Consider the following 15168-nt stretch of genomic DNA (forward strand, 5'->3'; position numbering starts at 1 on the left):
ATATAACTGACACATGCTGCTGTATACCTGAAATTAATGAAATACTGTGAATCAGTTATACTTCAATTAAAAGAAAATGTCTATCCTTGGAAGTATAATAATAGAGAAAAAAGAAAAATATACCATTTAAATTTGAGGATAAAAAACTTTCCACCAATTTCAGAACATCAGTTTTTAGGAAATTAAGCACTCTTTTCAAAATGTCTTATATAACTTAAAAAATTATTTTTATCCTTTACTTTCTATTCATATTCATTGCTTTCTTTGAAAACATATTCGTATTTTCTTTTTAAAAATGTTTGCTCGCCTATTTCCAGGTGATCACAGAGAGGTGCTTGCAAGTGGAAAGTGGATCCCACTGGTTTATGAAAGAGTTCCTAAAGAGGAATTTCTGAAAGGCAAAGCTTATTGTTTAGAACAAACTCTTTCTTCTCATTCTTAGGATGTTAGACCAAGATCAGGTCTGAATTATCTCCCGGCTTCACCCTGAGTTCTCAGGACTCAGTGTCATTTGGCCTTGTTTTGAGTGCGTTGGGTCACTGCAGCTTGCCCCCCGCCTCTCCTGCTCCTCCCCAGCACAAACAGGCCTCTCACTGAGCAAAGACACTTTTCCATGCTTCAGTTTCAGAAACATAGAGGGCAGCAAGTTACAAAGAAGTCAGAAGACATTACCTTATTACTGAGAACTACTTCACCCGAAACCAAAATAACACAGATGGAGAGCCAAGCTGGTGGAATGTTCAGTGACAGCCTTGGGCACATCCTCTCTGAGTCTTTCAAAGAATGGTCACCCCAAATGGCTGATCCAGAACAGTTTGTCCCCAGGCTGCAGGTGCCGCAGAAAACCACGGCTCCATTGGAAGGTGCCTTTTTGTTATCTGAAATAATTTTAAAAAGGTGCTATGGACCACCTTCAAGGCTCTTTCCCCAGTCTCTCATCCCATACAATCCCATCAAAACACAATTTTAATCACAAAAGTCAGAGGAAATACCATATACAAGCACAACTTAATTCCTAACACATTTTCTTCCTCTTTGTAAAAGTCTGTATTGAAAAAGATTAAGAACAAGAAAAATATATTTTATAAATGCTAACATATGACTGGAATATTAAAATCCATGTGTATGAAAACCTTAATGAGTCATCATAATTTGAAGAAAACTAATCTAAATGATTAGAATTTAAATTATGGTAGAATATTTAGCAAAAGCTATATTGCCATAATAGTTTCAAGCATGAAACTATTTAAAATAAATTTTATTATATAATAAAGATCTTTAAGTTTCTTGATTGGGTGAGCAATTATTCAAAGCATGACAGATAAATGCATTCTTAAAGTGGATAAATGTCTTTAAATTTATAATTAAAATTTACAATTTATCATTATAAATTGATTTATATGTAGTGATTTGTACCAACATTATTGCAACATTTAATGACTTTGTTATGTTTACATATATTTTGAAAATACATGAGAATAATGTCTTCTTAAGGGTATTTAAGTTTTGTTCACTTATCATTGAATTTTACTTCTAAGAGGCATTTGCCTGAATGAAAATTTTGTCTCAAAGTAACTCAGGGCATGATTTCTAAGAACAAGTCCTAAAAATGTGTGAAAATAGCATGTGTTAAAAATACATATACAATATTGATTTAGGCAAAATCTGAAATGGGTGAAATTAATAAGTATCTCAGAAACCTGGGATATTCTGAAACCGGAATGAAGGATGTGCAACCAGAATCATCCTAATATCCTACATGATGATGAATGTGGCAAATGGACAGTTAACCACTGATATTTGCAGAATTTCTGCAGTCTACTACAATGTTTGATATATATGCTGATAACATTTTGTTATATTTAAACGTGTTACTGCAACTGTACTATAGTGCTTGTTAGGAAAGCCTATGGTCAACAGTTCGATGGAGTAAATATTACCAGGTGCAACACATACAAACAAATTAGGAGGTTTATAAGAAACATGCTCCAAAATTTAGTGTTTCTCAAATTTTAACGTGCATACAAATTATTTAATTTGTAAACAAATTAAAATTAAATTATTAAAATTTAAACTTTGATTCAGGAATACTGGTGGTACCTAAGAATCTGCATCTCCACAAACTTCCAGCAGATGCTTGATGAAAAGTAAGAGTTGACATTTAGGGTGGCTGATGCAGCACAAAATTCACATATTTGATGACTGGGGGTAAAATAAAATGAAAATGATAAGCCTTTAAATTGGCATATCTTGTTATGAGTAACATTATAGGGTCCCTACTTGATGTACATGAGATATGCCTTATCTCATTTAACATTCCCACGCCTTATGGATGAGGTGCTAATATTAACTTCATTGTGTTTATTAGAAAACTGAGCTTTAGACCTGGACTACTAGTCAGTATAAAAGCTGGCACTCAGACACAGGTTCTTCCACTTCTAAGCCATGCTTATATACTTATTTCATGGTATTAGTTCACATGGAAACCTAGAGATGTAATGGACAAGACAGAGTGGGAATATACTTAGAATTTATACTGGTGTAATTTTTGTCATCTAAATGCAAGAAAGTCAAGTAATTCTCAGAGTTCATTAGAGTTGCAACCACCATTTTATAGGGTCTAGTTGTCCTAATCATTGTTCCTTCCTTCTTGACTTAGTATAATGCATATATCTGTTTTAAACATTATATCATTGCTGCACATTTACAAATGGCATAAGGAGATAGTATTTCAGGTAAAGATGATTTCATGTGCAAAGCAGTGGGACTGAAACAGTGTGTTTTGGTGGGGAAAATATAAATAGTTTGGCATGCTAGAACATTTGGTCTAAGACAGCATCTGAAAAGAGGCTGGAGAGCAGGACACGGGCTAGATCATGAATGATCGCTCAGTGGAGTTTGGGCTTTACGAGCCAGGTAGAATGCCACTGAAGGAGAAAACAAACGCAGATTTGTTGTCTTAAAAAAGAGGAGTCTCTTGAAAAAGACATGGAAAGGTTGAAAGGGGAATAGACACTAGGCAAATATAGCAGTTTGGGACTATTTTCCTAGTCCAGGCAAGAGAGAAGGCTTAGTTTTAAGGTGGGTCCCATAGAGGGACCAACTCAAGAAATATTCAAGAGGTGGTATTATAAGGAATTTGTGAACAAATAGGTTGAGAGAAGTGATAGAACTGACTTAGATTATAATTTGAAAAATTGGGCAAAAATTAGTTCCATTAGGAGAATTGAATTATTTTGAACATGTTGACATCAAAATTCCAGTAGGAGGTACAGGTCTTTTTTTTTTTTTTTTAATTGTCTACAGACATAACATAGCCTAGGAAAGGCAAATGGTTCTACCCTGAAGGGTCACCCCAGTGCACTGACGGTTGCTCAAAGATGCTGTGCTGAAACTGTTATACCTCTACATCTCTGTTCATCAGAAAATAGGTTCCTGCAGCTTTTTTGGTTATCTAGAGTTGCTATTGGATTATTCTTAACTTTTCAGAGAATAAAAAATAAGATATTGAGGTAGGGTCAAGATCAAAATAAATGCAAATTCCACAACTTGAGTAGACAACAAAGGAAGCAAATGAAAGAAATAAAGGAGAAATCATTAAAGGTATCAGAACAAAAAAATAAGCTATATTTGTATAATTGTCAGAAACATCTTTCTTTTGTGAACTAATTTTACATATTTAGTGATTATTTCTCTGTGATGTAGTTCTTTATATGTATCAGATTTTTGACATATACTATAAACATATTTATTTCTAGTTTATTCTAGTCATTTGCTTACCACTACAAAGACTTCTTATGAACAATTATTGAAGGAGAAGATATAAAGAAAAATCATGGGAAAAAATGTTTAAACTCCTTGAGGACACTTTGAAAACAGTATGAAAATAAGGGAAAATAATAATAATATAATATGCAGATTTAGCTACAATGAATTTACTGTAGGAAAGCTTAATTTTTAAAACTTTTGATTGCGTATGATTTTTTAAATAAAAAATACTAAATGGCTCTTAGACTAGTAAAAAAAAAAGTCTTTGCCCATACTTCTCCTAAGGACCATTGGTGTTTTTTGTTTCAATAGTTATCTTTCTTCCACTAAATAAATTGCTTCTATCACTATTTATAACTTTGGATATTATCAATTTATTTTTTGCTATGAATGATTAAGATTTGGCTTAATTCAACTAAAATACCTCTTTTTCCTTTTTCTTCCCAATAAAGCTACATAACTAATTTTGGTTCTTCAATTGGTTATATTTGTACCTTTGTAAACTTAAAAGATGAAACTTAACATGTGTATCTTTTTTACCCACAACTGTGATAAACGCAGAAATTCTGTACACTTTCATGATATAAGTATCCAATGATTGCTTCTGTTTAAAATTTTATTGGAATATTTAACAAATTCAACAAGATAAAATAGAGAAACAAAGAACAAGTGCAACAGGTAGAAAAAAAGCCACATTACGTTTGGCCCTAAGAGAGAAATTTGGAATAAAATTTTGGCAATAACCAGCTAGCCCCTGAAAACCACCTAGTTAAAGCTGAGTTTTTGGTTTGGGGGAAACTTAGGACAACATGAAGTCTACTTTGTATAATAATATAATGTTGGATACATGTCATTATATATCAAATTCTGAGCTATACTACATACTACCAAATGTAAAAGAAGCATTACCCTAATACAAAAACTGGAAAAAAACATATTGCAGAAATCTTCAGCAAAATATTAAAATTGGATCTAACAAATAGCATATGAAAAGGTCAATATAATTTGCCAGTATGGAAGAGACTCAAAGGACTGGATATGAAAGATACACTTGGTGAGCAGGAAAGTGTGTCTGGGGCAGCATACCCAGTCACTGGAATAGTTGTTCACAAATTAATTGAGAGAATGAACTCTCAAAACACTAAGTAATTGAAGGCTTGAAGAAGAAGTGGAGAGGAGGGAGCATAAGATTACCCACAGAATTCCTTGGTTTTAGAGCTTTTTGGAAGGAGTCATCCAGACAGGAATGGCTTGTAAAGGGAAAAAATTTAACCAGTGAAAAAAGTTACCAAAGCATGGATCCCTGTTTCAGGTCACGGAATGATACTAACAATCAAAATGACTTTTTCAAAGATAGAAGATGTAGTTGAAGAGGGTGCAGGACATGGAAAAGACAAGGAGAGGATATGCCATAACTGTACTCCCTCACGATGTATTAGGATAGTATTAGCGATGTGCCTTAAAAATGTGATAAATAAGGAAATTTGTAAAACAACCAAAAATGTAATATTTTTGTTTTAAAAATGCAATTATGTTGGTAACAAGTGATGGTGAGGAGGCAGAGACATTGGAACCCTCATTCACTGCTGGTGGGCATGTAAAATGGAGCATCTACTTTGAAAAACAGTCTGGCATTCTGTCAAAAGATTAAATATAGTTACTATTATGCCCCAGCAACTCTACCCCTAGGTATCTAGATAAGTGAAAAGGAAACATGTCCACACAAACACTTGTACACAAATGTTCATAACAGAGTTATTCATAATAACCAAAAAGTAGAAACAATTAAATGTCCACCCATTAATTAATGCATGAATAAAATATATATTCGTGCAATGGAGTAGTATTTGGCTATAAAATGAAATAAAGCACTGATGCTTGCTACAACATGGATGAACCTTGAAAATTATGCTAAATGAAAGAGGCCAATTGCAAAGGATCTCATAGTATATGATTTTATTCATATGAGTTACTCAGAATAGGCAAATCTACAAAGACAGAAAGTAGATTAGTGGATGCCCAATGCTAAGGGGGATGTTTGTGCGGTGTGGATTTGGAAAGTAACAGCTAATGAGAGCAGGGTGTTTTTTTGGAGTAATGTTCTAATATTGGTTGTGGTGATTTACACACAACTCTGTGACTATACTAAAAGCCATTGGATTGTGCACTTTAAGTGAGTGAATTATATGATATGTGAATCATACTTCAATAATGTTTTTAGAAATATAATAATAAAACAAAGTTACATATTTTCTGTAGGGGCATATGTATGCATGTAAGTTAACGGAAAAATTTCCCATAACAAGTTGTTAACTAAATTTCTGAATAAGAAGACAGGGGACTACACTTGAAAAATCATGCTTTTGAAATAGATTTTAGCTTTATCTTTAATGTTTTCAGTATTTTTCAGGTAGCATGTATTTGTGTACTATTAGTGTAATCGGTAATTAATTCTTAAAACCTATTTCCCTAATGGAGGGTTCCTCTGCGTCAGACTTAGCAAACGACTTCTATACAGGGAGGTTCAGATTTCTCCGTCCCTCTTCTCACCCAATGTCTCACCACCAAATCTTGCAAAAAAACTCGGTGATTATGTCTAAAGTGTATTCTTGCCAAGTGGAAAGTGGAAATCCTGAGAAGTGCACTAAAATGCTGCCAAAAATGTCACCCTTCCATGGAGCAGTAACTTGATCTCCCAATAATGTAAGGTATGAGAGGCGCAGCCCACAGACCACGTGTCACGCCCACGCTGATGCGGCGTGGATTCTGTTAGGAATGCTCTTCTCCTTCATGGGAGAGCGAAGAGTTGTTTCCACAGTACCTGGCTCACCGTCCCCACCCAAAACCCTGTAACATTTGGCCGAAGGAATCTCTGTGCCTGTGTTGAATTTGTAAGAATTAAACAAAAATATCTACTTGAACTCATTTTGGTATACAAAAGATATGCTACTTAATGTGAGATATAACTAACCTGAAACATTAAACAAAAGAACTTTGGAAGAAATCTGGAAGAACATGAACTACTCAGCTACAGCTACAAAGTAGACATTTCCTTCTGCAAAGCCGCAAAAGAAGTTTCAGTTTAATGAATAAATTAAGATTATACTGAGCATTTTTTCCATAGCTTGTAGAACACCCAGAGCAGTACTTCAAATATTTTCCTTCTCCTCTAAGTACAGTACAATTTAATTCATAACATCTTGAATTTCCAAATTAAATCACCTTTAATCAAAGAAGTTCAGCCAGCCATAGAAAAAAAGAGCACTATATTTTCTAAACATAAGTGATTACGATATTTATCAAAGCTAGATGTATATTTAAATGGAAAAGTCTAAAAAAGTAATAAAGCAGGATTCTGTAGGCCAGAAAGCAATTAGTCTCAGGTGTTTCCTGTTAATAAATTAGAATAAACTTAGGGCCAGACTTGTGAAATGATTTCCATTAATTAAAAAAAATCAAGTGTTTAATGTTTATTCTCTTTCCCCAAAGGTGAACTGGAAAGCTATGTTCTTAGCTAAACAAAAGAACATAGTTGCATTAATACTTAAAGCTTTGAGGCACTACTTTATTTTTCCAAATGACCAGGTGTGATATTGAAATAATATGAATGGCTGGGAAATCTGAGAAACCAGTTTTCAATCAACAATCAATGATTGTCTGCCTATTTTGTATACATTAATCTAGGAGCCAGAGTCTGACACACTGGTTATTGACCATGTCTGCTGCCTCCAGAGACTCCCAAAGTAAACTAAACTATATGAAACAACATGATTCACTGGTATCTTGTAAGACATACCCTCTACCTCACGTTAAATTTTGAACAACTTCAGAGAAGATCATATTTACGGAAGACTACTGTCATTAGGAAGTTGGATTTGAGCTGGAACTTGGAAGGTAGATGACAGATGCAGAGATGAAAAGGGTAAAGAAGGATGCCAGGCAAGTCAACCATCAAAGCAATGACACAGAGTTAAGAATGGGAGTAGTCTGCACACTGGAGAGAAGAAAAAAAATGAGTCTTTTCCTGATAGACGACAAAGGTATATATAAGAGAATAAAGAAAAGTAGGTAGGACAGGTGGGGTAGCATCAGTTAAGGAAGCCTTAAACCCAAAGTACCTGGTACTTTGATAAGAAATAGAGAGCTATTGATAAGAAATAGGGTTCTAAGTAGAAGAGAAACCTTACCAAAGCAGTGAGTCAAGATCAGGCTGGCACTGATTCTGCAAGAGGGAATTCCTCTAAAAATTGTAGAAATGTGAGTATCTAAATGGAAGTAAAACATTAAACATTCCAATAAAATGTGGATTCACCTTGATACGTCAAAGAAAGATATGAATTAGATAACTTCTTCAGTCCCAGGTAAGGACCAACAGAGAGACATGAGGTGAAGAGACCATGGGTTCACCTCTGAGCATGTTGAGTTTGCAGCTACAGCAGAGAACTCATTTAAAAGTTCAGGAGGTACAGAGAGAGAGCCAGAGATTAGATGAGAACGTTCTGGAAATGGAGATTTGAAAGTCATCAACATCGTTGAAAACCAAATACATATAAGAGGATCAAGTTCTCCAAACTGAAACTTGGACGTCTCAGTGGTTAAGGAGGAGTCGGAAAGAAACAAGAAGGATTAATCACGGAAGCAAGAAGCAAAGTAGGATATTATTTCACAGAAGCCAATGGAGTGAGGCGATTCAAGAAGGGTGGAGTCACCGATTTCAAAGGATACAGAAACATCAAAGAGATTGAGAACAAAGAAAAGGCCCCTGGGACTTGCAATTACACACACACACACACACACACACACACACACACACACACACACACACATCATTGATGACTTAGAAAGAATATGCATGGTGAAGTTTTTTAAACTACATACTAAGAGAACCCAAAACTTAATTTATACTAACATTTAAAATTCTGTTTCTATTTCTCCCTGATACAGAAAAGGCTTGTTTATCTGACACTTGTATTACTTTCAGTGCTTTGACACATCTGCACTGCTGTAAAACTGCATTTCTATTAATAGTCCTAAGATACTTAAAGGTGATTATTTATCATGGAAAAAGGTCAATGGAATTTAGCACTATACACAATTACCTCTTTACCAAGTTATCCATACAGATAGACAAAACGGGTGCCTTAGGAAATCAGAAATTCCACACCATATATCTTCAAGTTCACTCACAGTCAAAAATCTGCAAACTTCAAGATCATCTATACTGTTTTAGTTTCAGTATTTCACTGTGCTGTTATTCATTTTGTCAAATAAGCACTCTACGTTAAAGGGGATATTTGTTTCACCAAAACATAGTGCCCTGAAGAGAACTGTGCTTGGAAAGAGGCAGAGAGTAAGTCACAAATCTGTTAACTGAATTATAGAATGACTTTCCCTGGCCTGTAATTTTTTTTCTACTTTTTCTGACAAAGCTCAATTGCTTCATCTCCAGCACCACAACATCAGAATAATTAGAGATGAAATTAATAATATTCCTGAGAAATGGCTTTCTTTTGACCATAATAATAGTTTTGGGTTTTTTTAAAGGAAGAAAATGTAGTCCTGTGACAAAAAAAAAATATTGTCTTGGAAGCAAACCTAGCGTCTCTCACCAGCTTCTTCATACCATCTCAGCTGAGTTTCTTAACCACTTCAATCTAATTTTCCTGTCTTTCAAATAAAAATAAAGATTCCAGTCCTATTTATCACATAAGGTTTTTATGAGAAAAATGAGAAATTGATGTACACATCTTTAACACATCAAAAGATAGCCCTTAGAGATTCAGTCAAGCCTTTCGACGTTAAATATAATTATTGCTTAAAAAATATTAACATGTGATTCATATGTAACTTTGTGAAAACTGTTCTGCTGCCAATTTTCACACAACTGAACCCTTAGGTCAATTAACTATTAAAAATATAACATAGGTTTGACTTTTTTTTTTTTTTTAGCAGAAAATACATGGTCATAACATTCTAATTCCTACTTGTCAAAAAAACCATTTCATCTAGAAGACTGAAAGAAGATGCGCCTTACCCCCCTGTCTTTGCGTCCTTTTTCCCTTCTTTGGGGCTTGGTCACCTCTGTAGCATGCCTCTCCTCTGAATTCTCTTTCTTTCCATAACTGCATTAGCATGTTTACATTAGCTGTCAGAGTAGAGTAAGCCCCAAGCCACAAGCAGCCCAGCCAGCTCAAGAGGGCGGTGGCAGGGTCCCATTAGAGGATTTTTATTGTTGGCAGGAGCAACTGCTCACAAGCATACTTTAAGACTCCCTGCAACCAAAATGTTTATTTTGTGTTTGTATGTACTCCAGGTATCCTCCTTATAATGGGAAGCATTACTCATCGATGCATAGGGCCCATTAATATTTGACCACTGTCCATAGGTCAAAGCTGCATATTCCCAAGGAACAGACAAGAGCATTATGCAAAGCTGTAGGGAGTTCTAGGGTCAATAGATCTTTGTAACTGACTCAGTTAGGTACTTAATAACCAGTATGAATAAAACTCTCATTCTGATCAACATTTACTCAACAATTTAGCTGAGTCAACCTGGCTTTTGCATTAAGCAATTACTACCATTTTCACTGACACTAGATTATTCCACCTCCCCCTACCCCCACTCCCAAATCCAATCTTTTAAAAAATAACCTGGGGATATTTCAGAGAACTACTGCTATTCTCCCCATAGGAGTCCTTCAAAATCCTCATACCATTATCACTATATATGCTCATTGCATGCATTTAAATGTACTTTTATACATCCTATTATGCTTTATTTACACCCTAAATCAGGTCAACAGATTTCTTAAAATGTTTAGTTGACCTCTGATAACTCCTCATTCTTTTTTTCATCTATGTTTCACTCTTTCCAAGCAATTATTGGAGATAGCAATTGCTGAAATCTATAGTATCTAAACAGGCACCTGAGAAGGACCCTCTGCTATGCTGTTTTAATTATCAAAGCCTGGAAGCATCTAAAGTATTTTATCATTGCCACATCTCTGAATCTTATTATCAATTTGTTTCAAGGAAATGTTATTTAAAATTCTTAAAACATAACTGCTTAATAATCATGGAATTTTCTATTAGCCTATTGTTTATAATCAGTATCAGATTTTGATTAGAAATGTATCTAAATAAATTTGGAGACAAGCTTTTCTTTTCTCTTATATATGACAGTGCAGAGTCATGGTTTAGTTATAATTTTGGTTTAAATATGCTTACTTTTGTGTTTTATTATTGTGGAACAAATTACCACAAAACAGTACCCATTTATCATCTCAGAAATCTATAAGGTAAAAATATGACTGTAGTTCAACTGGATTTTCTGCTTGAGAGGTCTTAAAGAGCTGAAATCAATGTATGGGCTGTGTTCTCACTTGGAGCCTTGACTAGGGAGAAACTTCTTTCGAAGCTCATTCAAGTTGTTGACAGAATTCAGCTTCTTGTGGTTGTAGGACTGAAGTTCCTATTTACTTTCTGGCTGTTAGCCAGGGATTGCTCTCATCTCCTACAGGCCACTTTCATGGAAAAGAGGCACAACCCTCTCCACAACATGGAAAATTGCTTCTTTGTGTCCAAGGGAGGCAGTTCCTTGGTCTGCAGCTGCTACTTTTAATCTTTTAAAAAGAGCTTTCATGATTAAGTGAGGCCCACCCACCTTTTGATTGTATTAATATCACCTGTTTACAGACTTAACTGATCTGCAGAGCTTTTCATCTTTGCCTGCCAAGTTACATAACCTAATCATTGGAATGGTATCCGAGATACTCATATGCCCTGCTCGTATTTAAGTGGGAGAGATTAACTGAAAGTCACTGTAGGCAGTAATCTTAGGGCCTTTGTAGATTTCTGCCTGATACAACCCTAATCAAGAAGATTCCAATAATTAAGACAACCCTGACCATTGTTGTTGTTGTTGCTATTCTTTTACTGGAGTCTATTGACAATTGACTCAACTCTTCAGGGCGTTGTAGGAGAATATAACCCGAAACATTTTCTGACATTTAATAGTCATGATTGTAAACTAAGATATTCCTGAAGATTGTCTGATTCCTCAAGACATTCTAAATGTTATCCTGGGATGAAGCCAGATCTGCAGGGAGTTGAGACACATGCAACACATTGTTTGGTCCTTCAAAGACAAGAATTTACTAATCTAGGCTCTCCTATTACCTCTTAAACTACATTTAAACTTAGAATAAACATCTCTAAGAATCTCATCATTATATTTACAGTATGGTTGTTGCTCATTCTGTAGCATGGCCTCATTTTTATGGAAGAAATTTCCCTCAGGTTTCAGTAGAAGGACTAACTATATATCTTAAGGAAAATCAGTTTTTATTTTATGGATGTTGATGCATATAACTGATCAAGATTCCAGTTTTATCTAAGCTACTATAAAACAAATAATCAAATATATAACATACCCCTGGGAGTTACAGAAGACATTTTGGGTACCATCTTTATCCTAATTTTAATTTAATCTCCTTGCTTACGTTTTATTTTTCCCCTTGAACTCCTTCACTTATTTTTTTTTAATCTTCTAGTTCTACAGGTACCTTTATAAATTGCCTTAAATCTTTTCTGAAATAAATCAGTTCGTATGTATTAAGCACTGTCAAGGGAGCAGTTTTAAGTACTTTAGCAGGAACATAAAACACACTCTTATTTTTCCTTCTCAGAAAGGAGACTAGCTAATGGGCTTACAAAATAGTTAATGATGCACATTAAGAAAGGATTAAAATGTGTCAACGTCAATATAGGAATAAGCATATATAATAACTATATAACATAAAACAGCTGAACACTTTATAGCATAAATGCTCCTTCTTTTGTATAAACCAAATAACATCTGGCCCTACCTGTAGTACAAATTAAGTCATATTAATATTAAATCATATTAATTCCTCAAATCAAAAGTGTCTCATCTTGTACCCATCTGCTCATGGGCAGATGCCTTAATTGCGCTGAAAATATGTACTCCGACTATTTTGAGTAGTTCTTCAAAAGATGCCTCACCCTCAATCCTGTCAGTCAGGGTCACTGGGTGACATGTGTCTTTATGTCCTTCCACTCTGATCTGGCTCCTATTTCTCAGCACCTGCTGCTCCTTTTGATAGGGCCACATAGGAGGATATAGTCCTCCATCCTTACACCCTTGCCTCAATCTTTCCCTAAACTGATGTCCCAACAAAAATATGCATTCTTCGTTCTCTAAAGAAAATCTAGTATCATCAACATCTTTACTATTGAGTGTACAGAAAGTGCTAGGCACGGAGTGAAGTGACTTACAGGGACTGTTTCACTAAACTCATGCAAATGTTACTATCTTCATTATCTTTAGGGGATGATGAATGCACAAGGAGATTAAGAAACCCATCCATGTCTATTCAACTGGAGTTTATTCAAGTGGAGAAACTACAACTCAAGCCTAGGTAGTCAAACTCCACAACCTTTATTTTTTAACTGACATGCTGTATTAATTTCTGATGTAAGTTAATAAATACAAATAGAGGAGATGTGGTCAACTCTGAATTCCACTTCAATCTGTTACTATGTCCAGTTAGACTTACAGCTCTGAGCAGTGATAACCCCTTATACCCCAGTCCCCTTTTTAAACAGAAAGATAAAGTAAGATTCAGAAAAACAAAGTGACTTTTTCTAAGATTTCACAATACCTGGTAAGAGAGGGCTCGTAATTCTATTGGATCAGCACCTTGAAGTTTGATACTCACCTATACACCTCTAGCACCTGGGGAAGTGCCTAGTATTCAGAACGCCCTCAACAAATGTTGGTTGGATGAGTGAATGAATGAATGAATGAGTAATGAATAAAATCAGGAATACCTGATTATTAATTCAGTGTTTTTTTATATGTATATACCACAGATAATCCCATGATGACATAATCCTGAAAGACAGAAGTGTCCCTGGTAAAGTGCGATTTATCTTTCACTTTCTTGATTAATGTTTTAAAATCAAAAATCATATTTTAAACAGTGGAAAAGAACGGAATTGTATATGGATGTGAGTGCACGTGATGTGGCAAAGAAAAATGTGTATCTGCAAGTAAGGGATGCTAAACATGTTTGATTGGCTGAAGTCTAATCTGAGTTGATTTACAAAGAATTAAGTGTTTAAGTGATGAAGGAACAGTTGACAGCAGCCCAGCTTTTTTTCTAGTTCTGTTTTTAAATTTTAAAACGTGTTGGGAACTCTTGAAAACAATGTTATTTTTTATTGAGTACTACTAGAAATTGTGTGCAGAAAATGTTATGAGACCGAATAAAAAACAATGAGGTGTTAAAGGTTATAATAAATTGCAAAACTTTTATTAGGGAGTCATTGTACATTTCTAACCAGGAAAGATACATGACTTAAAAACATAAGAAGGAGAAGCCAAATCTCTGCTTTACATGTCTAGAGAAGGGCTCAGATTTTATTCAGGAGGATTAGCAATTTATCATTGTTGATTTCACCTTAGACTAATTGTTCATAATTTTATGAGAAATCTTTAGTTGAGAGATTGAACTCTATAGTTTGAAATCTATCAGCCTATCAATCTTTTCAACAGTTTTTCCAGGGTTCTTCTTCCACCTAATGTACATAATAAAAGGTATTATAAGCCAACTTTTTCTTCCAGCATATTCTCAGTAATAAGTTTTTTAATAACAATATTAACTGATCCATCAGTATTCTAAGTTAGAAGCAAAAGGAAACAACTCTGGACAAATTAAGCAGAAAATGATTTATGATAAAAACACTGGATAGTTCACAGACTCTCCAGGATGACCAAAGAGAGGCCACTCAGCCAGAAAAAACTCCAAGATAACATATTTGGGTGAGAATTTCCTCTGCTGTTGCTGCCAGCATGGATAGGGGTCAGCCCCACCCAAAATGGTGACATCACATACTTGGCCCTGAATAACGATGCTTGATTACTTTGTCTATGGAGACACGGTAGAAATCTCACCATCATATCTACCCTCATCTTCAGAAAGAATTCTGTTCTATTCCTGTTTTAGAGTGTCATTAACTTCAGATTCATCTTGGTGGCATCTTTGGCAGACGGTAGAGCATATATCCGTTAGGGGTTCTCCACTGCAGTTCCCTTATCAGGGCTTGCTGCTGGCTCCAGAAAGCATCCCACAAAAATTTCATAAGTCACTGGATCCACTGGGGCCACACGGCAGGGGTTCTTTACTTTGGCCCCCCACTCAAAGCTGCTAGCCTTTTGGATATTACAGTAAACAGATTTGTTTGTTGCCTCTAAATCCAGAAAGGCTCACCAAATACTGTATCCCTACTTAGTGGGAGGGAATTCAAAAGTTCAGCTATCGTTCTGCCGTTTTGTAGGAAGCACGTATCTCCACATGTGTTACAGATCCATGGGTCC

General features: G+C 35.2%; 1 long non-coding RNA gene across 1 annotated transcript in view; it reads left to right on the top strand.

Moving 5' to 3' along the window:
• Positions 1-14041, top strand: part of LOC116660972 — a 190332-nt gene extending 176291 nt beyond the window's left edge. Inside the window, exon 4 of the long non-coding RNA XR_004316709.1 lies at positions 13662-14041. This is a non-coding gene — a long non-coding RNA (uncharacterized LOC116660972). The remainder of the gene's footprint in view (positions 1-13661) is intronic.
• Positions 14042-15168: the final 1127 nt, after the last annotated feature.

The sequence above is a fragment of the Camelus ferus genome, chromosome 3 (assembly GCF_009834535.1).
Source record: "Camelus ferus isolate YT-003-E chromosome 3, BCGSAC_Cfer_1.0, whole genome shotgun sequence".
Taxonomy (NCBI): domain Eukaryota; kingdom Metazoa; phylum Chordata; class Mammalia; order Artiodactyla; family Camelidae; genus Camelus; species Camelus ferus.